Source organism: Lonchura striata, chromosome 5 (genome assembly GCF_046129695.1).
Source record: "Lonchura striata isolate bLonStr1 chromosome 5, bLonStr1.mat, whole genome shotgun sequence".
In the NCBI taxonomy this organism is placed as follows: domain Eukaryota; kingdom Metazoa; phylum Chordata; class Aves; order Passeriformes; family Estrildidae; genus Lonchura; species Lonchura striata.
Window position 1 is genome coordinate 37,949,250 of NC_134607.1, and position 27,224 is coordinate 37,976,473.

The window sequence follows — 27,224 nt, forward strand, 5'->3', positions numbered from 1 at the left end:
GCATTTCCAGCCTTTTCTTGGATCAAAATAGCTGTAACTTTGGGGCAGCCTGACAACATTGCCTTTCTGTATAGTCATGTTGAGCAAGCTGACTGATTCAGACTTCTTTTGAAATAGTTGCATGTGTAGTGGCTTTTCTGGTTTTGCAGTGCGTTGGTTGTTACGTGCTGAGTTGGATTAGCCAGTAATTCCTTGCTATAATGTGCTCTTTTGCGTGTGTATTTTTTATTATGTTCAAGTTTCCAGTAAATTGGAAATAGCCTTCTTTGTTCTGTATTTCTCCCCTCCATTCACTCATCGTCAGTGTAAGGGTTTCATTGGGCAAGACAGTAAGAAAGGAAAGATGGTTCAAGGCAACAAGAAAATAAAACCTCAGAGTTCTCAAGGGATGATAAGTGACTGGTAGTGGCAAGATAGCAAAAGATTTCTTTAAAAGAGCTGTGTGGAAGAAGCAGAGAACTAAAAATGTTTTCAGCTATATTGAGAGAAGAAACAGACTGCAGACTAGAAAACTAGGGAAAAAAATGTCAGGAAAACCAGATGGAGAGGACTGTGTTGTCTTGATGGCAAAATTCAAATTAAGAACAAGAAAATAACTTTACATTGTAACATCATAGAAGACCATCACATTTCTCAGGCAAAATTTGCTCTTAGTGAAGCCATGCTGACTGTCACAAATCACTCTTTTATTTTCCATGTGCCTAAGCATAGTTTCCAATAGTATTTGCCCCATGATCTTGCCAGGCACAGAGGTAAGATTGGCCTTATTTCTGTGGGTCTTCCTTTTCCCCCCTCTTTTAAAAATGGATGTTATATTTCCCACTTTTCCAGTCAGTGGGAACCTCATGGGACTGCCACGACTTCTCAAATATTATGGATAGCTTAGCAACTCCACCTGCTGGGTCACCAGGGGCCTGTAGATTGATGTCATCAGGTCCCATGGCCTTTTTCACGTTCAGGTGCCTTGGATGGACTCAAACTCGATCTCCTACAGTGGGTGATTCTTCACTCTCAGTCCCTGCCTTTGCCCCCTGTGCTGTGGGTGATGTGCTTGGAGCAGTTGCCAGTGAAGGCTGAGGTCACTGAGTACCTCAGCCTTCTCCATATCCCAGGTCACCAGGTTTCCTTCTGGAGAGGGCCCACATTTCCCTAATTTTCCTTTTATTGTGGATGTATCTGTAGAAGCTTTTTTGTTACCCTGGACAGATGTAACTGTCTGGGCTTTAGCTTTCCTAATGTGCTCCCTGGTTGCTTGCACAATTGCTCTGTGTTCCTCAGAGGCTGCCTGTCCCTGCTTCCACCATCTGCAGACTTATTTTTTGAGGGTTTGAGTGTGTCCAGGAGACCCTTATTCATCCATGCAGACCTCCTGGTGGTTTGCCCTCTTTGTTGGGATACATTATTGCTGAGCTGGGAGGAGGAGATCTTTGAATATTAACCAGCCTTCTTGGGCCCCTCTTCCCTCCGGAGCTTTAGCCCATGGTACTGTACCAGGCAGATCCCTGAAGATGCCAAAATCTGCTCTCCTGAAGCCCAGGGCAGTGAGCTTGCTGTGTGCACCTCTTGTTGCCCCGAGGATCTTGAACCCAGGTTAATTTGAAGTGGCTGGTGTTGTCCCTGTGGCATCTCTCACTCCCTGTTGCACTGTTGCTCTCAGGCTCATGTTTATATACTTCGAAAGGAAATATAAAAGAGTCCACACTGTCTCGAGGGCGGTAACCTCATGTGCCAGAGATTTTCCCTCAGTCTCTTTCTTATCAAATAAATATGCAATTAAAACACAACAGAAAGTCCTCCCTTATTCTTTTCCTGGGCTGGATTCATTAAATAAAGAACAGGCTGTTGTAGCAGCATCTCTGTGATCACAGACGTGCTGGTACAGAATCGAGCTGACAGATGAAGGCAGCACGAGGCACTACTGAAGGGGAATCTGTCCCAGCTCTTTTTTTCCCTAGAGTCCCTAAGGCAGTTCATCTCAGCACAATAACCTATTTCAGTCTTACTTGGCTGTGCTGCAAATTTTATTAAAATACAAGTAAAATTATATACAAAAGTCTTATAAGACAAGCTTGATTAGGAGATGAACAATAAAATTCATATTACCCCTATGAATGTTATTTGATCATCATAATTTTTATCTGAATTTGAGAGCAATTATCTGTTCTAGCTAAATCTTGATTTCTAAAAATACAGGGATTAAAATAATCAAATGTTTTGGTAGATGTAAAAAAATCTTAATTTTTGTAACTGATTTGTCTCTGTTAGAGCCAGAGTTTTTTACTTTTTTTTTTTTTAAGTCAGACTGTGTATAATATTAGTCTTCTGAATTTAGATGTCTTGGGTACAGTTAGAAATAATGTTGAATATTCAGTTTATCCTTGATGTCAATCTTACACCCTTGTAATGACAGTAATTTTTTTGTGTTGATTGACTGAAGTGGGCTTGTGTTTTCATTGAAAGGGGTTCAATTATTGTGCCCCTTGACTTCTGAAAAAGCATAAATGCATAAGATGGGTGTGAAACTCCCGTGTTTATATGGGATAGGTTCTAAGAAGCATCTGTAAACAGAGTGGAACTCAGGCTGTCCTGCCTGGAGATGCAGAAATTCAGGTGTGGGGAAATGGCACTTTGTTTTTGTTCTGCTTCAGAAAAACAGGCTTGTGGCCTTTCCCCTTTACTTCTCACACTTTGTGGGTTCTCACCTATGTCATGTGTTACATCACAAATCCAGGTTAGACAAGATCTGTTTTGTCAGACAGAGCCCTAATTCACCATCTGGGAGCAGAGACTTGGCCTGTGCAAGGGCAGCAGAGCTTGTGTGAGCCTGAAATGGGCAAAGAGCCACCCAGACGCCAGTGGGTGAACATTAAACACTGTTCTTGTGTAGATCTACTGGTTAACACTGTGAGGCTCCATTCCTTTCCTGGTGAGATACCTGCCTGTTTTCATGGATTTCCATGGACTGGATTATTCATTTTCAGCAAAGCTTGGGGTTCACAAAAGGGGGAGATGATACTTATTTAAACTGATTTTAGTAATTCTCACAAATTCCCTTATATTTCAGTCAGTTCCTCTTCCCATATGCATTTACTCACCAGTGCCAAGATTTTTATGCACATTCCTAGGTGTTTGCATGCAAAGACACTTTCATTCATACTTAGTCCATTACCTGTCTTAATGCTTGTTCAGTTTGGCTAGAATAAAGAGACCTCGCAATCATACTGTGATCTATACCTTCCTGTGACCCACTACATTCTGGAACTCTGAAAAAACCTGCTCATAGATTTATGGATGTGTGTGTATTAGAGGTCATAGTGTTATCCACACTTATGATTAACCTCACCAAAACATTTATTTGTTTACTACTGAAAACATTTGGTTATTGGTGCATACTCTTACCAGTTTTGTTCTAGCTTGACCTTTAATACAGAAATCTACTATTCCCCAGTGCTGGTGATTTCAGAGCAAGAAAGTAGTTCAGTGACTTAGGAACATGCTCCCCATAAGCATTTGTGGCTTACTAAATAAGGCTTCATTTTAGTGATACTCAATTTTGGCATTTAATACTGTGTTTCAGAATAAACCAAAATGGTTATTTTTCAGCTTTTTTGTTTGTTTTTGGGTGTTTTCATTTTATTTTTTGTTGTTTGTTTAATTAATCATTAGTCTAGGAAAAACATGAAGGTTTTTATCTAAAAGTGCTAGTCAGTGGGAAGTAATTTTACTGCTCCTAGTATTATACTGGGAAAACCTGATTTCTGTCATTCACAGTGGAAAACTAAGTTATGTCTATTCTTGTATGGTTAAATCTTAACATCACATAATGACCAAAGATTACTACTGTCTAAAAATTCTGTGCACCTTGGCATTTTTTGTTTATAAGATCACAGCAGCTGCTCCTGGAGTGGACGAGTGTTAGTCTGGACAGTGGAGAGGCTGAAGCAGCCGCCTGAAGTGGAAGGCTGGAAAAACTTGGTCAGGGAGGCGCAAAAAGTTCCCACTCGGGGCTCAGCACTGGCCCTGCCTGGACTTGGGCTGTCTCCTGCTCTCTCCAAATAAGGTGTTTTTGCTCTGCCATCCTCAGCAGGTGCCAGGAGTTTGGCTTAGGTTCAGTAGTAGATCTAAGCCAGTCTTATGCATTCATGCACTAAATGGGAAGCTGACAAGCTCTCTAGGAGTTCAGGGTGCTGGGTGTGTCTAAACTCTCTCGAGTAAGCAGCCTGAGATCCCAGAATGAGGTTGAGAGGCCTGGTCTGACTGCTCACAGCTTTCCCAAGCTTGGCAGGATTCACTAGCCCAAGGCCAGCATGGAGAGCCTGAGTGTGCTGTTCCTCACAGGGTATCTATAGCTGGTTGTATGGTTGTATTTTTGTATGGTTGTATTTTCATACAGAGCTGCTTTGCATGGCTGTGCTGTTGCTGAGCCCACCTGTACCACGCTGCCTCTGGCACTGTGACCAGCAGCACAGACCTCAGAAGAGGCCAGCTAATCTCTGTCATCACTGTGGGAGTCAGTGCTGGGTCCCACACTGCCCTGGAGGTGGAGGTTTGTCGCACCTGAGCTGTGTGATCATTGGATCCCCGATGATTACCTGCTATCCCATTGTCCAGCACCAACTCAAATAAAGTGATAATAAAGTGCTACTTCACTGGGCATATGAAGTAGGAAGATCCTTCCCCTCCTATGAAGGGGAGAGTTTTTTTCTCTGGTCTACTTCTTGGAATTAGAGTTTTACATTTCAGTCACATAGAAGTGATTAAACAAAATAGGGAGAGAGAAAAATCTTTTTTATAGTATGAGAGGAAGGTGTGGTGTTTCAGGGTGGGCTTTTATGCCATACAGAAATGTAAAACTTTCATGTTTATTGAAGTATGGGAAGATATGGAAAGCAGAACTTGGGTGTCAGGCTCAACAGGGATTCTTATGACTTCTTTTCATGTTTCCCTCCTGCTTCTCATAAATCAAGAGAAATACCTTGTTATACTTGCATATAATGTCATAGTTTTCAGTCATGATTAGTGTGCTTGACAGGCATTCTTATTTCTTCAGTAATTAATAATGCGTGCCTAAAAAATGTTGATTTTTTTCCTCTGCTGCATGTCATATGCTCCTTGTTAGGGAAAACTAAATGAGTTCACTGCTTTTGGCCTATTTGTCATCATTGTTTTGTAATTAATTCTAGGATGCAATGTTGTCATTGGTTTAAGTTCTTCCTCTTGTCTGCAAAGACAGCCAAAGTTGCCTGTGTATCAGAACCACCTTTGTTGAAATAATCAATGATGTTCAAGATGATTTATAGAAAACAGTGGGCGATCCCCCTCTGTTGGAGCATCTTTTGTAATCCCAAGGATAGCACGTCATCGTGGTATGGCAGTGAGTGGGCTCTAAAGGGCAAGAGTGCATATAGGGTGATTCATGGAGTACTGAAACAGGATGATTTCAAGTGAGGCTTTTCTAAGTTCAACTGCAAAATGCAGAGAAATGTTTTTGACAAATACAAACACTGTTTTTAATATGTGAAATAGTCATTATTTTGCATTTCATTTAAAGTATTAAACTAGCCAAAGGCAGTTTGAGCTAGTTTGAGTGTCTTGAGTTTGTCTCTGCTTTTCCTCCCGTTGGTAAATGTACTGCCTCATTAACTTCCTGGCCTAACAATAAAGACCTTGCTAAGACTTTTGTATATCACCAGACAGATGATGCAAGGCATAAATACAGCCTTGGGAACATCTTTAGTGTCTTTCTTAGTGAAACCTGAACATAGAGGTTGGTATTTTTAACTGGCAAGATTTCAGTAGACTTGCATCACTGTTGGAACCTGAGTAAGTTTTTTTTTCTTGCTGTACTCTTCAAAGTGATGTGATGGGAGAAAAATTACAGCATTTCACAAGGCAAGAAAAAAATCCTATCTGAGTGATGGTTTTGGCACATTTTAGTATGAAGGAGAGTGATGACAATAACCTCCATTCAGATAATAATTCCCAGTTATTAGTATTTGTGAGAATGTGCTATATTAAGAATTCTATGCTTTCCTGACATAATTTTCAATTAACTTAATAGCTGTTAAATTTGACTGGATCTCTCTATGCCCTGCTTAACATGTCTTGCTGTGGAAGGCCTTGTTTTCCTCATTAGCTGTCTGTATCTCAATTATATTATTTCTGCCTTCAGCAGAACTGTAATTTAGTTTATTAGCTGTTCTAGCATAGAGTGATACCTAGTCAGTTGTCAGATGTTGTTTGACAAACTTAGCACTATTTCCCCAGATGACCTTCAAGGAGCCATGAAGCTGTGTTGCCTTCTAGCACTGGACCCATAAACTATTTTTCAAGCAAAGTGAAAAGAAGAATTTAGTCATGGTGTAAGAAGAAGCATACCCAATTTCCTTTTTACACAAAATACTTGCAGGGTTTTTACTGGAGAAAATATTTTGCTTTTTTCTCCTTTTATATAGGATGAATTTGCACTGGGTAGTACCAGTGTTATTCATATGTCACTAGAAAATGATAAACCAGAAAAATTAAAAACACAATAAATGATGTGCCAGGCAACATTTATTTTTTTTAACTTGAAGGCTATCTTCCTAGTTAGACCACTAATTCTTGATGAAGTTTTTGCTCAAATGAGCATGATGTTAAAGACAAGATTTAGTTACACAGCAGAAGGTGCTCATCCTGAAGGAAAGCAAACTACTTTCTCTGTTCTTCTTATTTCTATGGCATGTGGAATATTCTATTAAAGTTCTGTGGAACTGTTTTTCACTTGGGTTTTTTAAGTGTAATTTTAAAAATGTTTTGCAGTTTTTAATTATTTAACATTTTTAAAGTCCGTATCTTTATATCAGCAGACCAGCTGGGAAACAGTTACTTAATGTTCTCTATTAGGGGGTTAATATTTTAAAATGGAAAAGTAGATGGAAATGCTTGTTTTCTAGAGCGTGTTGTTAGCCCTCACACTGGAAATTTCCTTTTGAGGTGGCAGTGGTGGTGGGGAAATTAGCAACATTTATTTAAAATAAAAATCTCTGCCCACCATGCTTAAACCATCAAATAGTCAAGTGCCCTTTTTAAAGGCTTATTGCATAATTGAAGCAGTCATATACTTTTGTTTCTATTAATTGATCTATTTATTGTTCAATGAGCTTACACAGAATGTGCACAGTTCTCTGACTTGTACAGTTGTGCTGATTAATGTGTATTGCAGTGTAACTTATGCTTAAAAATATTGTATTGTAGGTATGTGTTGGAGGTTTGCTTTTGTTAAGGTCAGCCACTTGGGAGTTCTTCATTTGATGAATCACGTAGGATGGTGCAGTGATTAGATGCCAAGTCACGATCCAGTGCTTTGAGCTAATTTTACTTCCAGTGTGCTGCTTTTGAATTAGAAGCTATTCCTACTGGCACTGTTACATTCCAGGCAGGAGAGGAGCTGTCCTTTAGCTGCTCCTTGGAGCGAGGTTCCTGTCAACGGTGTGTGCCTCGTGCTGCAGGCTGCTGGCTCTAAGGATCCCAGCTGCTCCCCACTCCTTTTAGGGGATGGCATGTATGTGTATAGGAGGATGCTTCTGCAGTCCTGAGTACAGAGTAGGCTTCTAAGAATGTGGGAATATAGAGCCAAAAGTCAGGTGTTGCTCTGAGCAGAGCAGACATTCCTGAACCATCTGAGTAAGCTGTGTGTTGCACCAGCTCTGGATGCAGCTTTTCCTCCAGTTGCTTTTAAAAGTGGTTGAGAACAACTTCCTAATTTAAACAATTGGAAGAAAATTATACCTGAGAAAACTGTTACACAATACTGAACTGAATAGAGCTCTGAATAAAATTAGAGCTCTATTTAAATCTGGAGATTAGTTTTTGTTATGTATTAATTCCTGTTTTGAGTCACTTTAGTTCATACATATGGGTACAGTGCTACCAAATTGCATTAAATAAATATAGCTTGCAACAGCTGATCATGTCTCACTCTTTATCATTAAGGGAGGAATTGTTAGTGCTATCTGGTTTTTAAGCTGCCTAACACTACTGTTTGCTGCAAGCTAGTTTTGTTTGAAAAACTTCAGCCAAAGTAATTCAGTCACTTCTGAAGATGATAACAGAGTAGGAACTATTCAAATAACAAAGCCACAGTTTTTACTTGGAAACTGTTCCCATCCTGTACAGGACTGGTACTTTATCATTACTGTGACTAATTACTGGCTGAATTAAAGAACCTTTGATAAATTTCAGCTTGTCTGTTTTCAGTAGTAAAGCATACGCTGTAACAAATACTGTAACTATACTGAATGCATCCCAGATCAGACAAAGGTGTCTGGCAAGGCTTTGTATTTATAGTAATAAGCTATTGGAGCTGGCCAAGTCTGGGTCTTGGCAAAAGAACCAGTGACTTAGGGGGACAAGGAAGTTTGCCCTTTGGTTAATAATATTGCTTGTCAGTAATTTTTAGCAATGAGTATCTGGTAACGTGGAAGCAAAGAGAGTCAGCAAGAGAGTGAATGGTTAGGCCTGGACTGAGAAGTTGTGAAACTGGTGAAGCTGGGACTTGGAATTGCTAGGCAAGAAACAGATCCTTCCCTGTTAAGCAACTGGGATAAGGCATCTGTCTTGATACTGGTAAGTGCTGCATCCCCTAATAGCCTGGGCACTTCCACACTCTGTGCCATCTCCTTCAAGTCCTGCGTGGTAATCCTGTGCCTTTAATCAAATGATGATTTTGGAAGGTTCAGTTCAGTGTCTGGTATAATGCCAAGACTGCTGCAGCTCAGCAGGATCTTCCTTTTCATAGCATGGCCTTGGTTATGTATGTTGTGTGTCCTGGGGAACATAAGACCATGCAAGAGCCAGGAGCTGCCTAGGATGGTCTTGGAGCACTGTTGGCTAACATAGAAGTGGTGCTGTCCACTGCCAACAGCCCCCAAGTAAGGTGATAATTTCAAAACCATCTGAGGGAACCAAACACTATGAACGGTCAAGGAGATCAGTGCTTAAGCTCCTGCACAGACCTTTTTTGTTATTCATGTATTGTAATGATGAATGTGGCAGAGATTAGGCCTCTGAAATTGAGGGATTGGGAGAAACTAAAGTACTGGAAGCTGGTTTATGTGTATGTGTTTGGAGGACAGAAAGGATGAGTGCAGTAGGTAAGAGTAACAGCTGGGAAATGGGGAGATACCAGGAAAAAACCAAAGGAAAAGCTGAAGCTTGGATAGCAGAGAGCATGAGATTAAGTGTAGCAGTATAAGAAGAGGTGGGATACAGATGCACAAAAGGTTCCTCTAGGCTGAAATGTGCTAATGAACAGTATCCATTGCACAGCTTCAAAGGCTGACTCCAAAACTTTGAGGTCATCTTTCTATTGCTGTGTATTCCCCTGCAAAAGCCTAAGTTGTCTCTTCTGCCAGTGAAATTTTGCAAAGAAAAGTTTCCTTTTATTATTTTTCTTCTCTTTAGATGATTTGTGCAGAGGTCAGAGTTTAAATCACTTGGAACAGATCTGAAGTTCCATTTCTGCTTTTAAGTTATGTTGTTATTTATAATGAGGAATAGGTAGAATTTATATTCCCAAAAATTTCTCTGAAGATCTACTGTGAAAGATTTGCTGGGAGAAATCAAAAAACTCCAAAATAAAGGACTCAGTAGAAACAGAATAAATTTGCAAATGTGGTAAGAATTTTCGTCTCATAGTACATGTGCATTGTAATCATTACACGATAAGGCATGCTGAAATGGATGTAAATAATCATCTGCTTATATAAGGGGTAGGGCTGAAATTGTTGGAAAATGTAATTACTGTTATGGTTATAGACATCAGTGTAAAGATAACAGTTCACCCTGCCATGTACTGTTTATGAAATATACATGAAGTTGGATGGAGGGGAAGCACACATAGAAAGAATCAACAGGCCACTCCCAGAGTGTTAAATATAAAAATTTTCTGGAGAAACATTTTGCAGAAGCTCTCCCATTCCCTGGTACTGAATTGCCAAATACTTCTAGCATGGACGACTTGTCTATTTTCAGATACCTGCTGGTAGTCTTATCTGGGTCTTTTTCTCACTTTCTTCTCCTGCAGTTGGTGTTTGCAGCGTGGCTGAAGCCCTAGCTTCCAGGCTTAGTGACAGTGCTGTCTTTGTGTTGCTGGCAGGTGATCTGTCAGCTCTTCTCCTGCCAGGAAGGGGGGTTTGCAGCACACAAAACCCCAGTTCCCTCTGCCTGCTGGGACAGCACAGAACTTGGTGGCTTTAATCATGTGCCAGCTTGCAAAAATACATTGGGTTTTCCAACCTTGTAGCTAAGATCAAAATCATCTCTAGTGGAAGTTCAGTTTTGATAGTGTTCCTAGCCTCTCTACTTGGGGCAAAAGCAATTTCTAGGTATTGTAAGGAAAGATATATGGGGTTTATTTTTTTCATTATCTCAGTTTTGCTGTATATTAGAGGAGTCAGGTGGTTTCTGTGGGTTGCTCACCTTCTCAGCAGGTGGTGAAAATCAGTTTGATGCCCTGCAGTTTTGACAGGTGTTACCAACAAATGTACTGGGTGTGAAATGAAAATCTCTTACTATAATTCTATTCTGACTTGTCTTCTCCAGACTGTGTTATTAATTGTCGCTGTAGTTCTGTTTCCAGTGTTTCAATACCCAGGTGCCTGAACTAGCTTCTTAAATATAAATGCATTTTCCACTTGCCTCTGATATATAAAAAGGGTAAGGACATATTCCACAGTGATTTCAGGGAATGAAGCAGAGCTTAGATGAATGGGAGGCTGATTTAGACTGTCAGACACATTTAGCTGAAAGTGAAACATACTGTTAACACAGGTACATCCCAGTGTTTGCTGGGAAAGGGGGCACAATTTGTACGTGAAGATTCTGGGAACTGCTGACACTTGTAACATTGCAATTTGAATTGGATTGGGAGCTGGGATCAGGAGGATTGGGCTGGGGAGAGGGTGCAGAGTCCTGGTAGCTGCAGAGTGAGAAGGAGATGAAAAGCAGAACCAGGTTACGTATGGGAGGCCCATGAAGAACTACTATCTTTTACTGTGATACTGTTATCACCAAAGTTTTTTGTCTTCTGAAGTGTGTGTGATTCTCACACTGGTGCATATCATCTGCTCTGTAGCCCTGAGTCATTTCTGCTGTCAATAGGGAGCAGCCAACTTGACTGTGCCATGTTAAGTTGTATTTGCAGCTTGTAGAATTCTCAGTATAACAGTGTTATATTTAAATCTATATTAAAAAGATTTTTTTAAGTTGTCGTTTTCCAAATAAGTGAAGGTTCTTGTTCTTCACTTTATTTGTAGACATCTGAATTTTATTGGCTTCTGTATTAACACAAAAGGGATGAGGGAATATCTCTTGCCACCAACGTTAATCCAAGTTCAACATCATTTATCAGGTTACATGTAGGATGTCATGCCTTTGTAAGGCTGGCAGAAAAGTGAACTCTTTTAACAGAGCTGCCATTAGCATGAGGCTTCAGTGTGTTTAGTTCTCGTTCAGTTTAAACATAAAACCTGAATGACATTCTTAAATTATCAGATGCCATTGTTAGTTTATCAAGATTTTTTTGTCGAAATAGGTTTTGATTTTGACTTTTTTTTTTTTTTTTTTTTTTTTTTTAAGGCAGATACCATCACTGAGTTGGTAGTGGTGTAATTGGCATGAAAACACAAATCTTCAAATATCCTCAGGAGCTGAGGAAGCTGAAAGTTTTGCACTCCATGCTTTATACCTGAATATCTATCTCAAAAGAGTTCTTTAATGAATTTTTTATTTTGGTAAAATAGACATCTTGTCAGTGTTTAAAGTCAAAACAACATTAAATGTTAATAATGCCACAGCTTTAACTTGCTGTGTGCTTTAAAACTACCTTAGTGCTTCGAAGTCAGTTGGTAGCACTCAGTGTTAACCTCAATCAATATATGCTTGTAAATCCTTTTAAAGAGCCTGCAGTGCCTATTTTTTTCTTATACAATTTATTTGCTTGTTTTTTTCTTCCTTTAATCTCTTTGAATTCCAGTTTCCACCTTGAATTTGGCTTTGTCAATAGTATACCCTTACTATCTTGCTATTCATAGTATTTGGAGAGTAAAAGTGTGTTTTTAAAGTTGTTTGTTCCTTGTGGTCCTTACCCAAGTATTTTTCTGTTGGAACCCAGCAATGTTTTTCCTTTTCTGATAAGGGAGAACTGTGCACATATACCACTACAGGCTGTTCTGATGGATTATCCTAGACAGACTATGACACTGTGGCAACTGCAGAAAAGAAAAACAATCTGATTTGCAATTGGAAAACAGTTCTACAGCAACAGCAGAATAAAATTCACTTTTTGTTTTATGTACTGGTTTACTTAACATGTCTTCAAGTCTCTAATCTTTGTTTTTCCATAATAATCCTTTAGGTATTTATTGCTTTTATTTACATCCTCATAAGCTTTACTGTTCTTTAAAAGAAAATGAAATAGTAGCTAAAGTAATTAATATGTTAACTGGTTAATTTTAGGTTAAGTATATTTTCAAATAAACTCCCCCAAAGCTTAGCAAAGTGAAAATATATTTTTATTTCTGTATTTGTAGAAAAGAATTGCTAAAAGCTTATTTACCAAATCAAGAGGCCCACTTGAATAATCTCTTATTTAAGATGAAAAAGAAATGTTTTCAGTGTTTTGATGCTAAATAATATTTTTTAATATGCTATGTTTGCTAAGGTAATTTCCAAATATGTTTTGCAGAATTTCAGTAAGACTTGGGCTTATCATAAGTTGGCATATCACCCATCACAGATACTGAGCCAAAATATTCCTAGTTTTAAAGTAAAGTTTCATCTCTATCATCATGCTTTCAGGAAAGACTAATAATATATATTGATATCCACAGACCATAATAGTATAACTAAAATATTCAGGTAAGATTAAAGTTGCAAGTTGGATTTTTCCAGTAAATAGTGAAGTTAGACAAATACTTGAAGATCACTTCAAGTGTAACTCATTGGAACAGGGGCTTTTCTTAATATGGTGGTACTGAGAGAGAAGTAAATTAGAAGACCATGTGATGAGTAGATGTTCAGACTTTAATGGAGTATACACAGATCCCTTCTATACCATGATTTTTCTTTGTGTGTCAAAACAATGACTAATAATAGTATACTGAATAAAATAGCATCAGTTGTAGTCATGGCCGTAGAAGCCCCTCAAAGACAAACCCCTTTCTGAGTTCACATTTGTGAACACATTTGTGTGTGTTCTAGACTCATCACCCATTGAGGCATGAGGCTGCATTTGTTTGGTGCGTGTGCTATCTGTATTTTTGGAGAACACAGCACATTTACCTCAAGCACCTGCTGGGAGTGCCTTGGTTTCCTGGGTAGAGCAATTTGGAAAACAGAGCTGCAGGCTTGTGTGTAAGTAAAATCTGTCCTATGGATGGAGATTTCCACTGAATTTGTAAAGCAGGTAGCTATTTTGCAATTCTATGTATGGCATACAATTTGGTAAGCAAAAAAGTGCTTTAAATTGATTATATTTAAATACAGAAATGAAATGTAAATTATATTCCTCCTTCTACAATTGAAAAGTAAAATAATTTGATACCTTTAGACTTGTGTCATACACTCCTAATGAAAGGAGGAGATGGGGTGATTGCAGAGGGACTACATGGGCTCAGGAGGTAATGTAAAATAACTATACCTGCTGGAGTTACAGCTCTGCCATCTTCCCAACTGCTCCAGTTCTGTCTGTGCAGCAGTTCTGGCTGCTACAAACCAGGTTTGCTGTACAAAAAGCAATTAGTAAATAACTGAACTGGATGGTTGGCAACTCCAGCAGCCTCCTGTGTGCAAAAATCATTCCAAACACCTTTGCTATCTAAGCTGCTAATAAAGGAGAGGTACATCTGCTGCTCATCAGGTTGTTTGATAACTGCAAAACAGGCTTCTGCAAAGTTCAGGTCCTTGTAAAGATTTCTAGCTTTTTTCTAAATCCTGTAGGAAGTAATTTGACAAATGTGTGAAGTAAGGAAAAACCTATAAAGAGCATAGCTTCTTTGGGGTTTTTAAGCAGTGATAAAGCCAATTTCTGTATGTGTGTGAATATTTAATCTCTTACTGCAGAGAAGACAAAATCATGCAATGCATACGAGTCAAAACCTGGATCAGCTATCAGTTTGCATGTGTGGTAATTTGGCTATAATGAAAATGATGTTAATTATTTTAATAAAAATTCCATATTATAATATTTAATAATGACTTTATTTCTACAAGAATCCTACCCTTCTTTTTTTGTCTTTTTGGATACTGTATGCAACCTGCTACTTTCTTCCACCACTGCTAGAGTTTTCATAGTGTATTTTCTTGCTGAAACCATCTTTTGAATGTGTGATTTTATTGCTTAGTTCACCTCTATAATATAGAGGTGAACTAAGCACCAGATATTTTGTTGCAATATAGCTTTACTGTCTTTAAAGGAAATACAAATAGTTCAATTTTTTGTTGTTGTTGCAGAGGTGAAAACACTATTATGTTTGTGTGGCTCCTGCTTATTGTTCCCACAGTGGCTACTATAAAAATGAAATATTTATTCTATTCATGCAACCCAAATTCAGCAGTTAGTTGGTACACTAAAGCATTTGGTAACGTACAGAATATTAATGACACATAGTCTTTGTGAAGATATGAATGGCACATGTAGAGACAATGTTTTGAAATCACATGTATAATTACAAAGAAAAATATCAAATGTCCTATTTCCATAAGTAATGCCAAATTATTCAAATGTATTTAAAATCAAATATACTTCTAACTGGACTGCAGCAAGGAATGATTTCAAGCCTTTGAGTATTTTTTCTTTTATATCCAGGTCAATAGTGAAATTGTTTCTAGATCACTACTCATGAAAATTAATTTGCCTATCAGAATACTGACAAAAAATCTTTTTAAAATTGAGACCTTGAAGTTTTAATTGTATAGTATGAAAGGGCTCCGCTGTAGTGAAAAACTTGCAATGTTTAAGAAGTTAAATATGAAAGCAGTTTAGTGTGTGTTTTTGGGGTAGATGTAAATGTTTTAATCTCAGAAATAGAAACCAGGTTTAAAGTGAAAGTTTGTGGAAGATGAAGCCCAGAAATGCAGTTATGTGCAACTTCTCCCTTTTGAAAATGGTCAAATTTATCAAAATGGGTGCTTCCATGCCACAGCAACCATTCCCAGTGTGGGTGTGCATGTTCACACAGGTATCCTGTGCAGCTGCTCAGTTTTTAACACCCTCTCCCCTTCCCCACTTTGTGCTGCTCCAGCTCCAGCTGTTCATGGCCGTGGTGCCTCAGGGGCTCCCCTCTGGTGCCAGCAGTGGGCACTGGGAAGAGCTGGGACACAGCAATTCTGGCACAGAATCAGGAGGTCAGCAGTTGTCTCCATCTGTTTTTTTTTTTATTAAGACTGTTTTACTGCTGAGTGCTAATTTTTTGAATGAAGATCTTGTATTTGGAACTTACTGGAAGAATTATTATAGGTTTGTGATTTTTCCAACAAACAAGCCTTGACTGCAATACTTTCTGGAGGAGAGACTGGAGATAAAATGTACCTTTTGCTAAGTAGATGCAAGCCCCCATGGTTTGTCTCTGAGGAAAATCCCTATTCTCATTGTGTTTTAGGATCTTTGCATAGCAAGGACAAAGGGGTAGAAAAGAGGGGTTTTTTTTTAACTTCAGTATGTTCCTCAGATGTGATCTGCAAGGAGGAGAGATTGTGTTCTCTGTCTCTCTAAACAAACTGTGCCACTGATGGGCAAAGTGCTGAAGCCTGGGTGAGCCACAGCTGGTGCTGCTCAGTGTGAAGGAGAAAGCACTGCCACACACCATGTTCTTCTTCCTCTTATTTAAATGCAAATTACAGCTGTCTGTGCCAGTGCTTTGGGGAGCCCAGTTTGTTTGTATGCTTGGCATGCTGTGTGTGTATGTATAGCCCTTAAGGAGCTTCAGGTGGCTAAACTTAGTTTCAAGTTGTTAGTCAAGTTATTGACAGAATTAAGCAGCTTCTAAATTCTATCAAAATGTTATAGAGAAAGAATGGTAGCTAGCTAGAGAGCATTCAAGTAAAGTTTAAGGCACTGATAATTTGGATGTTTCTATGTGTGATGATAGATGAGGGTGTACAGAGGAACATCAGCTGCTGAATGTGGCCTCCATTCCAGCCAGATTGGCTTTGGGTAGTGCAGGCCCAGGTGTAGCACATACAGCACATGCAGAAGTTCAAACGACATCTGGCTTACCAAGAAAAAGAAAACTCTTGGACAGCTAAAGCATTACAAAAAGATTTCTACATCCAAAGAAGACTCAATTTTATTAATTTTTTTCCTTCCCTTGAGAATGGACAGAATCTTGATTCTGTCTTGTTGGGATTTTTTGTTTGCCTGTTTGAATGGTGTTTTTTGAATGGAGCTTTTTTGTTTTGTGTTCCTGTTTCATTTGTTTGGATTTTCTTACAGAATCTAGATTGTAGCCTCACTTCGTAGCTGTCATCTTCTTCATTTTATCCTCTTCCCTTTCTTTCATGGGCTTGATTATGTTGTTTGTTTTTGTTTGTTTTTTTTTTTTTTAATGTGTGGTTGATGCAAATTCATTTTGGCTATGCACTTAATATCTTTAGTTTCAGTAACTTTCAATTAGCTACAGGCACTGCAGCACCAGTAGATCTGTTTTGTTCCTGAAGATGCAATTGCTTTTCTAGCTGCTGATAAATCTCATCCCGAGGTTGGGAAGTGCACATTTGTCTACACTTACACTGTGTTTCTGTATATTTAAATTACTATAGGCGTCGGGTAGTCAAGGGCACTCATTGTGCCCAAAGAACTCATAGTGGAACTCATTTGTTCCACTATGAAAAGGGATAAAGAACAGTACTAGAGAAAATCTTAGTATAATTAAAGTTAATGCTGTGAATCTTATTATGGTGCTTCCTCATTAAAAAGTAACATGAAAACATAAAGAAAGCCCATGTGCAATACTTAACTGGATGTGCTGGTAAAATAATAAAGTGAATGAACCTTGAGTTATTTGAAGAGGACTCTTCTCAGTCAGCTGTGCTGGAATTGCTTGGGGGAAATCTCACACTCCTTGGCAACTTCTCTGTGTGCTGAACAGCTTATGTGCCTTATGTATGTGAACAAAGGCTCTCCATGTAAAGGATTAAGAGAAATGGGACCTGTGTCTGCCTCCTCGTAGTCTGTCAGAAGGGGTTTTCTGTATCTGGCAGATAGTCTGCTTTGGCTGGTACAATGAACTTCAGGAAAATGTAGAAAGGAGACAAGTCTAAGAATTATGATCTTAGACACATGCTACATGCTACAATTATTTTGGAATAATAGTTATTCAGGTCTAGTTAAAAATTATTTAACCTGATTTCCTTACCTTAATGTGTTGGCGACTGGTAAGAAGTAACTGGCTGTGTTCTTGTATAGAGCATCCTGTTGTTTGTAGGAAAGAAAAAAAAGCAAAAGGAATGAATGATTACTGAAAGAGCAACAGCAATGGGTTTAATTGAAGTACCTCCATGAAATTTCAGTGGTAACAGCTTAAAACCAGTAGAAGTGGTTATGATGAAGTTTTAAAGTAAATAAATAAATTCTATAATCCTTAGGGGAGCCTTATCTTCACAATTTTTGCTTTGTAATATCCTAGATTTATTAGATACTCTTTAAAATTCACCTCCCAACCCAAGTACTTGGGTTGAATTTTTGGGATAAGGATGTGCAGGTGACAGTGAATAATCACCTTGTGTATCATGTTATCCCTGTGAAACTGTCTTTTTGGATGTCATATCCACTTTAAAGTATTTTCAGACTCCACAATTATAAAGTATCTTTCATAAAGAAACTCAAAGGTTTTGCACACAAAATTATGATTGCTGAAAACTTTACTGGTAAAGTAATGGAAATTGAAGCTGGAAAATGAAAAATTAAAATCAAATTTATATATGCAAAACCATGCCAAAGAGAAGATGAATCTAACAAAACGTGTACAAGGAACAAAGCTAAAGCAAGGTTACACATTTCTTTAAGTCTCATGTAGGAAATGGAAACATTTTGCCTCTTCCTTTTCAGACAAACAGTAGTAGTAGTAATATGATCTAGCATGCCTAATCCGGGTCCTGGTGTAATCATCAAATTGAAATTCTGTTTTCACTGTGTGAACATTAATGGTGTACATTTCAATACTGAAGTCTGTACTCTGAAAATTATGATAGTATACAGAAGCTCTAAAAACATTCAGCGTGCAAAGTAGCAGGTAAAAGAAGCAGCCCATTTTTTTATTGTACTATGATTGAGAGTCTTCAATCTTCTTCATCGCCATAACCTAACTGTACCAGCAGCTTTTATTTTGGGTATTCCTTTTCCCCATTCCTGGGTAACTGTGACCCATGCTGCATTTTAGAGTTACAGATCCCATGTGTTTGCCCAGTCCAACCTACCAGAGTCCAAAGCCTGTCTCTGGGGTTAAACTCCAACATAAGGTTAGCTCTTCATCTACTTGAAGGTCTCACATGAGTATTGCACTCACTGAATTTTGACTATGACTTTGACCTCAGCATAAATGACTTGTTACTTTTCCTGAGTATTATTATATATCTGGAAGGAGTTGTGGATATTTGGAAAAGAAAGTAAAAAATATGTGGAAAAAAAAGATGGATGAATATTTAGTGTCATCGACAGTTCCTAGATATTTCTCAGAATCTTTATTTTATATTTTCTACCAAACAGATGTCAAAATAAGGAATTGTGTACTGTATGTGCACATCAGTTTTTTTCTGCTTAAACAGTTCAAGAGGCCAAAAAAAAGTTTTGTTAATAAGTAAATTGTGCACTAAGTAATTCCTAGTGGTTATATTAGTTTAAAGGTTCCTGAGCCTGAAATGGTACTAAGATTTAAAAGGGTAATATTATGATTACAAAAAAAAAAAAAGGTGAAGATTTCCAGAGGCAGACATGATTATTTCTGTTGAAGAAAAAAAGCTGTTGTGACTGAAAACCTTCTCCTGATAGAAATGTATTGGGAAGTAAGGGAACCATATCAAAGGCTTCTTTTTAAGTCTCCACCACAAAGAGCCTGGTTTATTATGATAGCTGTTGTCCTAGCATTCAAGTGACGGATTTTGCTATGGGTTTTGAGCTGTCCATTAAATATAGCACCTCCGTTTTTTGAATGTTTTGAGTAGCTTACAGGGTAGCTACTGTCTGAAAAGTGGAAGTCACAGTGGGAAGCAGAAGGGGAATGGGCCTCTGGAGCATTTAGTGTTTAATGGATCTACAGCTGTAGTGAAGCAGTGTGCAGAAATAATTCTGATTAGGCTTGGTCAATCAGATGACAAAGTGAGCCCTGCCCCCCCATCATTCGGCTCTAAAATTCAGAGGACAATTTCTGTTTAAACCCAGTTAAACACCAAAACTCCGGTCAATCAGTTATATATGAGCTGATTTTTTGATCTAATATGCTGTCAAAGGCTGAGGGGAGCAAGTAGTTAAATTGCTGCATTACCCAGATAGTTTTCTCCTGGGACATCATTATGGAAGGAATGATTGAAATTATGAAAATAACTATTTTGAGAATTAAATGTTACTAAGTAAAAATAACAGATTAATACTGTGCCACGTTTGTGGCATGGTAAGTAGCTTCTTATTTACAGTTTCATGTCTGCTGTTGTTGTTTGACTGTACAGCTGTAAAGATTAGTAACTGAATGGCAGAGGTTTTGCCAAATCAATACTGTATTATTTGGTGATACATTTCCACATTAAAAAATTAATGACCTGTAATGGTAATTAATCTCTGATTTTTTTATCCTGCTCAGCTAGGTGTTTGCAGGTCTAGGATCAAGACACATAGGTGAAGTGAGAGCTCAAATTAGGATACTCTGGTTCTATTTTGGCAAGTTTAAGAGTTCAGGTGGATGCAGTCATTACTGAACCTCACTGACAATCTGCTTTGAAGCAGATTCTTAAGTCTAGCTCATTCTTTTGCGAGGAAAAACATTGTTCTAAGAAGTCTTAAAAATGAAATAGGTTTCAAAAGGACCAGTTATTGTTGAAGTTATGAAGTTATTGTTCTGAACTGGTTTTGGTGCTAATAGAGATTGACAGAATTCATCTTGCTACCTATAAAAAGGTGTAAAACCCTTAAAGTTAGAAAGGTTTTAACTGGACTTAAAAAACCCCAAACAAACAACCCCCCTCAAAAAACCAAAAAAGAAAAAAAACCAAACAAAACCAAACAAAAAAAAATCCATCAATCAAACAAGCAAAAATACCCCAAATCAAACAAACAAAAACAAACAAAAAATACTCCCCAAAAAAACCCCAACCCCCCCCCCCCCAAAAAAAAATAAAAACAAACAAACAAAAAAAAAAAAAACCAACAAAACAAAACAAAACCCAAACAAACCCAAAAACCTCAAAGGGAAAAACCTGGATTTGTAACAGAATGAAACGGAAAGTTTTAAACAGAGCTTCTTTCTTTAAGAGTTGCAAAACTGTTAATTTTCTGTACCAGTGTTACTTCAAGATAGTTCTTGGGAAAGGAAGGGTGGTCCAGAGGCTCATGTGGTGTATGAGATCAGTGTCTGTAGGACTGTGAGGTAGCACATTTGGCTCTTTAAAATGTTTGCCTTTATTTCTCAGTACATTTTTACATTCTTGCATTGGAAGTTCACCGCTGAGTACAGATTATAGTTTTTGCAGCGATCTGACTCTTAGACACCCTGTTGGATGGAGATAGGGGATTGTCCCACTGGCAAGTCATCAAGTAGAATAAATGTAAAGGAGAAATTAAACTATATCTTTAAGTATATAGGCAAGTCGCAGGTAGCTGTTTGAAAGGAAATTGTGTTTAAGATCTGGAGAAAAATCTTAATGTTGATTGCATTTGTTATGCACTACATATATGAAACATGAAAAACCCTATATATATGTCAGGGGGTTTTTGTTTTTTAAAAAAATTTAATTACTCTTAAAAAACCAAACAAATAGGAAAATGCCCTAATAGCGTGAGCATAATTTTATTAAAAGGTTCGTGCAGCTAAGCAGATTTAGCTCTGCTGTTCTATAAGTACAGGGAAATGTTTAACCCCTATTGTATGGCCACAAAGGCTGTGCTGATCACACAGAAGCTTGGGAGGGCCGAGGACAAAGCGCTGGAAACGGCCCCTCTTGTGCGTGCCCCTGCACACCGGCCAGCAACAGCACAGCTCAGCACCCCAGGTTTGTCAAGCTTGCAACATGAAGGGGAGCATGGTACAAATTCTTACCACTTGCTAAAAGGAAGAAAAGAAAAAGTAACCCACCAAAAAAGGAAGAGGACCATGACAGCTGTATAGCTACACGCACAAGGTAATGGCCGAGTTCCCTTCTCTATCCTGGTACTTCCCGCTCACTCAGATAGTTGAGATTTATGTACCTTAGTGTTAGTTTGATTTATTGGAATGAAGTACCATGAAAAAATTTGAGTTATAACTTTGAACAGGAGAATAAACCTACACTATGTAACTTACTGAAAGCCTGAACTTTGATTAACAGTCTAGGAATTGAAAGAATGAGGTTATAATTTATATCCATGAAGGAAGGGCATGACTTTGCAACATATTAAAGATCAGATGGAATCTGTATTCTGTTTTTATTAGTATAATATGTGTAAAATTTTGGTGTTGTTCTTGCGGATGCTAATATAATCTAGGCTGGACTACCCACTCTAGGAAGTGTCTTCATGAGGGTGTGTGTATCAGTAATGAAAAAACCAAAAAGCTACCTTTGCTGTATTTACAGTGTATTTTTTTCCATTATTACTTTGGCAGAATCATCTGGGATGGGGCACACCCAGAAATAAGATAGATATGACAGCAAGATTGATCACTGCCCCCTCAACTAACCAGGGTGCTTTCTCCTTTTCTGAGAGCTCCTCATTAATCCTTAGCTCTGAAAGAAGAAATTATACAAGGCTGAACAATGGAACTCTGCAGTACTTGCAGATTGCATAAAACTCTGCTTAAATACATTAAATATCACAAAGCAAATATTTTATATGAGAGAACTTTGCACAGTATTGTAAAGTAAACAGAAATTGAATTATATATATGTGTATCTAGATACAGTATTCATTTTATGAGAAAGCTGCATATTGTTTCACTATTGCTTTTTAAGGTTGCATGAAAATATTAAAGTATCTTGAGATTTTAAAGAATATTTTTGAGTACATTGCATGTAAAAGCATTTAGCCAATCAGATTATGAAATAAAAAATGGAATTTTTGGATTTCGGATTTTTCACATTTGAACTTTTTGATAGTTACCTATTGGAATCTATATACTTCTTTTTCTAAATGTAGGTTTCCTGAAGTCTATGAACACTTCTACAAGAAAAAGAACAATACTGTGTAAGTTGCAGTTATTTCATGAATAGCTGAACAAATAAGTATTCAGTAAGCATAATGTCAGGAGCAGAAAATCAAAAAGTGTGCTTTACATTTCCACAATATGCTAGTGACCAAGCAAATTATATGACTCCAAATGTATCTCATAAATTTTAAAACATATTTCATCCAATCTATGAACCTGTTGCAGAACAATCATTTTTACTCTCATCCTTGATTTTTATTTCCTACTCGTTTTTTTCTCTTCTTTTAGTGAATCTTATAAGTCTTGAAAAGATTACTTGTGGTGTCAACATAGCTGTGGTTTTCTGCTGTATATGAGGACTTATACAAATCATCCCTGGGTTTCAGGACATGCCTAACTTTTAAACAATGCTCTTGAGGCTACAGTTGTTCTTAAATGACAAAAACAAGAAGACAGGGACAAACACCTGTCATCAAGGTAGGCTGGTTGGCAAGGGCTGGGCTACATCTGCATTTCAATGCTTTAGAAAATGAGTCTTAAAAAAGAAGGCTGGCCATAATCTGTGTGTAGTCTGGGTGCTGTGGTGTTCCTGCAGACCTGATAAGCATCTGGTACCTTTTAGTTCAGAGCACCTGGGATAGTGGGAGCTGTGTTGCAGCTTACCAAAGTCACGATGTTACAGGCTAATACTGTAAATCCTGGGGTCTGCTCCAGTAGGTACCATGGAAGCAGGCAGAGGCTACACATGAGGATGCAGTGCCTGGAACATGAGAATTTCAGGGATGTCAAGAGTGGAGAATCAAAACTTAAGGCAGTCTTACCCATGCTGTTGTTTGGAAGGATTCTCCAGGCTGGAACATTCCCTAAAGCACGCTCAGGTTTTGCCTTGGAGACAGCTGGGGGATGGAACCAGCCAGGAAGCAGCATGAGTGGCAGGGTGGATGTGGCTGGTGCCTTGGTGTAACGGGAGCTGTGTGATCAATGTCAGGCTGTGCTGTGGTCACTTAGGAGCTGCACGCAAGTTCTGTGTTGACTTTGGCTCATCCAGGTCCTGCTGGTTTGCAGGCAGCTTTTCCAGCTGAATATAGAGGCAGGGGGTTGGAAGTGATTTGAGTGCCTGAATAAAGATTAAGGCAATGAAGTTAATCTCCTAAGAGAATTTCACCCCAGTGAAATAAATTATATATGTATGCAAAATCTCCTGATGTTACAAAGAAAATGTATTGTTTCCAATGTTTCGTTATGTAAGAGCAACAAGTTGTTTTGGAAAAGCATGATAAAAAGCAATTTATGAGATGTATTACTTGTTACTGAAAGAAATAGCTACAAGAGAGTTCTAGTCAACAGTTTGCAGGCCAATCTAACAATAAAAAGGCTTTTAAAAGTATATGGAAAGAAATTGTATGACTCAATTATCAATTTGATGAGAAATCAAACTGATCTTCCTGTATCATCATTGTTAGCTGAGCAGCACCAATCTGCAGTTAAGACTAAACAAACATTATTTCCTTTCCTAAAAATAAAATGTATATGTTTTTATGTACAATATGGATATTCTCAGTTCAGTCAGAGAGAAAAGGAGAGATCTCTACTAGGCTGGGCCTGGGAAAGAGTTTGAAAGTAATGTAAATAATTAATTCACTCTCTCTCTTTGTTCATGTTGTTTATAGATATGTTCTGCCACCATGCGTCGTTCAGCACACACGAATGGTGTGAGATGTTTTTGTTTTTAGGCCAGTGAAATTGGTCTGCATGATGTTCTCTATAAAAAGAGTGATGTATTTGAAATAAATCAGTTTAGTTCAGTTTTTGTAGCCTTCTGGCTTAGAGTCTTCATTATCCCCGTCCTGCCTCAACAGCGACAGTACAGGACACAAAATAACAGGTGCAGCAGAGATGCTAATTTGTTGCTGTTCACTGAAGTTCATCACCAGTTCACTGAAGTATGGATAGGATATTGTGACAAGCATGGCTGAGTTTGCAGATAAGCAAGGCGTAAAGCTAAAAGACTATAAGGGGACTCCTCAGAATGTTTTTGAAGCTCACTTTCAAAATTCCTGGTCCTTGAACTTTGCTTACTTGAAAGTTTGACTCCTCATGTGCACTACTATGGAAAGAGAGGCAACTTGTTCTCAACAAAACATTAAATGTGTTTAAAATAGGTTAAAGTTACAGAAAATAAGAGATGAGAGGAACTGGCTGCAGAATTCTTGTCAATAAATGAAGAAGGTAGCAATTGAATTCAAAACAAACCTCTCCTGCAGTCTTCTCTTTCTTTGTTTTGTGCTTTTAAATTGGGGAGGAGGGAAGCAGAGGATGTGAGTCCCATTGTTCTAATAGAATTTAGGATGTTTTCCTAAAAAGTAGGAGTTAAGACAAACTACAAATTTCCCTGAAGTCACAGCCCTCTCTTCCTGGGCAAGTGGTGTTTGTGACTAAACATTTCCATTTCCCATTTTGCATCCACCTCTTCCGGTGGATGTCTTTAGAACTTTGGGCACCCATGGCACAAAGAGTACTGAAGTGTTTATTCCTGAGGTAGCCAGTGTGCCTTAAGCTGGGTTACTGACCACTGAAAACAAGTGGTTAAGGTTCCTGATAGTCTTGCTCAAGCTGTGTGAAGCACTGACTGGTTATCACTAATGGGGTAGTGAACCTAGACAAACCATGATTGCTTTAGTTTGATATGATATAAGTGGCTGTTTTGGAGAGCTGAATGCAAAACACAGCTTTGAAACCTAGGGAGCTGCTTTTCTTTCTAATGCTTCTTGTTTTTTCTTTGGCCCAACATACATTAATTAGCTACTACTAAAATACCATTTCATTTGACTTAACTGAATTTAGTATTGCAGCTTTATGAAGACATGTATGAAGTGTTTGTTGTAGTTTAAGAGTGAATGTAATTATTTACCTCTATAAATATTTCAGGTTGTATGTTATTTTTTCAGGCAAGGCAGTAACATAAAGACCTGTCACACAGGAGATAAGAAAAAGAGGAGAAGTAAAGAGAGAGACCAACTTTCTCAGAAGTTATTTTTACAAAGGTAAGACAATTTTCCATCTAAATTTTATTTTCCCATGCTAAGTGGGGAAAAAGCCTAAGCTACTGGCACTGAGTTTCTATCTCTTAGGTTTCCATGATAGTCATATAACATCTTATGCATTTACCTGCATTTTCATGTTTGTTTGAATTAACAGTCTGTGATTTATGTTAGGTTGTTTTTTCTTCATTTCAGCTCAGATTTTAACTGAAGGACATATTAAAATATATTAACTAGAAAAGCAGCTAAAAATATTTCATAGTTTCACATAATTGCAGGTAGCCTTAATCATCTCTGATGTTCCATACTGGAGAGAACAGGTGTCAGGGCAAGTCAACTAGTGAAACAGTGAGTCTGGAAAAATGGACTTAGAAGGAACATGAAATATTGTACCAAAAAATGGGGAGTTTTTTCTTCTAGCATAGATCACAGATTTAGTGATGGGACTGTTCTGAAATCTTTGCTCAAATGGTTTAGGTATTAGCACCTTTTCCTAGTCCCTCTTGAGCTCCTCCCTGCTCTTGTGTTTGCACTGCATAACTCTCAGCATAAGAGGAGTAATAGCTTTACTGGAAGTGGGCAGTGGCTGCTGAATAGTCAGCTGTGGTTTAGTATCTGATTTTCTTGAAAATAAAAATTTTATTTGGGGATCTTGAATGTGGTATAGTATGTAGTTCAGTAGAACAGAACTTTTCTATCCCTACAGTATGTAGTCGTGGATGGTTGTAAAGTGTTTTATCCCTCATTTACGTGGTCAAGCAGACAGAGCTCCTGAAAGCATCAGTAATATATTTAAAACAGTGAAGGGAGGAGATGGTCACTGAAGCATTTTGACTTCTGTATTACCTGCTGGCAGTGTTACTGAAAGTAACATTTAGTGCATCTCTCCGTGCAATGATGATACTTTGTTTGCTTGTTTATTTTTTACTTCTTCTGAAATGGTTCTTGTGTTAGTCTCTCAGGAGTTAAATGCATCATTGGATAAAGAGAACTGTTACTGTAAGGTTTTTAAACTAGACTGCTCTGAAAAAAAAAAAATTACCATTGAAGATTCTGAAAGGCTTTTTGGATGGTAAACAAGTTGAGGAAGCTGTGAAGTTCTTTGGCTTTGCTACTGGCTGCTCTGGCTCACCAGGATCCTGGCACCCTATCACTGTGCCTTCATTGCCTCCATTGCTCCAGTTCTCCTGTCAGGGAATGCCACCATACAATACATCCCCTGGGGCTAATTGGATGAGTGACAACCAGCCAGCTCCAAAGTGACAAGTGTTTGAATGCCTAATTGGGTCAGTGCACAGGTGCCTGCTCTTCCTGAATGAGATGTTCTAACTTTTCTATGTGACATTCTCTTGCTTCCTCTTATTTTTCCTATGGTTGTGAAACAAAAGTGTCAATACTTTGATGTGAGAGAAAAGGCTTTATCAAAGGAGAAGGATGATTTTCCATTGCTCTGTTTTGGTTAAAATAGCTTGAGTACTGGCTGGAGGAGACACACAGAAATTCATTAAAGTGACAGAAGTTTGCTGATACAAATGGACATTTCAATAGACGATAAGGTAAAATATTTGACTGGCAAAAACAAATACATTGCCTTATCTCTGTGTTAGGTTCTCATACTGTTTAGACCTGCGGGCTTGGGCATTAGAAAAATCATGGGAGAGAAAAAGAACTTACTTTGTTGTATCTGCACAATGGTGCTTTTCCTAAGTCAAGTAAACAACTTCATATAATGAAGTCAGGCACAGGAAACTGTTAGTTTTATTGAAGGCTTGGTATGTGCATAGAAAACAACAGACATCAAGCCCACAGTCTATAT

General features: G+C 38.1%; 1 protein-coding gene across 31 annotated transcripts in view; it reads left to right on the plus strand.

Moving 5' to 3' along the window:
* NRCAM (neuronal cell adhesion molecule) overlaps positions 1-27,224 on the plus strand; it is a 143,071-nt gene that overhangs the window by 18,802 nt on the left and 97,045 nt on the right. For all 31 annotated transcript variants that reach the window (XM_021545279.2, XM_021545282.2, XM_031507912.2 and 28 more), the window contains exon 2: positions 25,316-25,411. The gene's annotated coding sequence lies outside the window, so the exon portion shown is untranslated. The remainder of the gene's footprint in view (positions 1-25,315; positions 25,412-27,224) is intronic.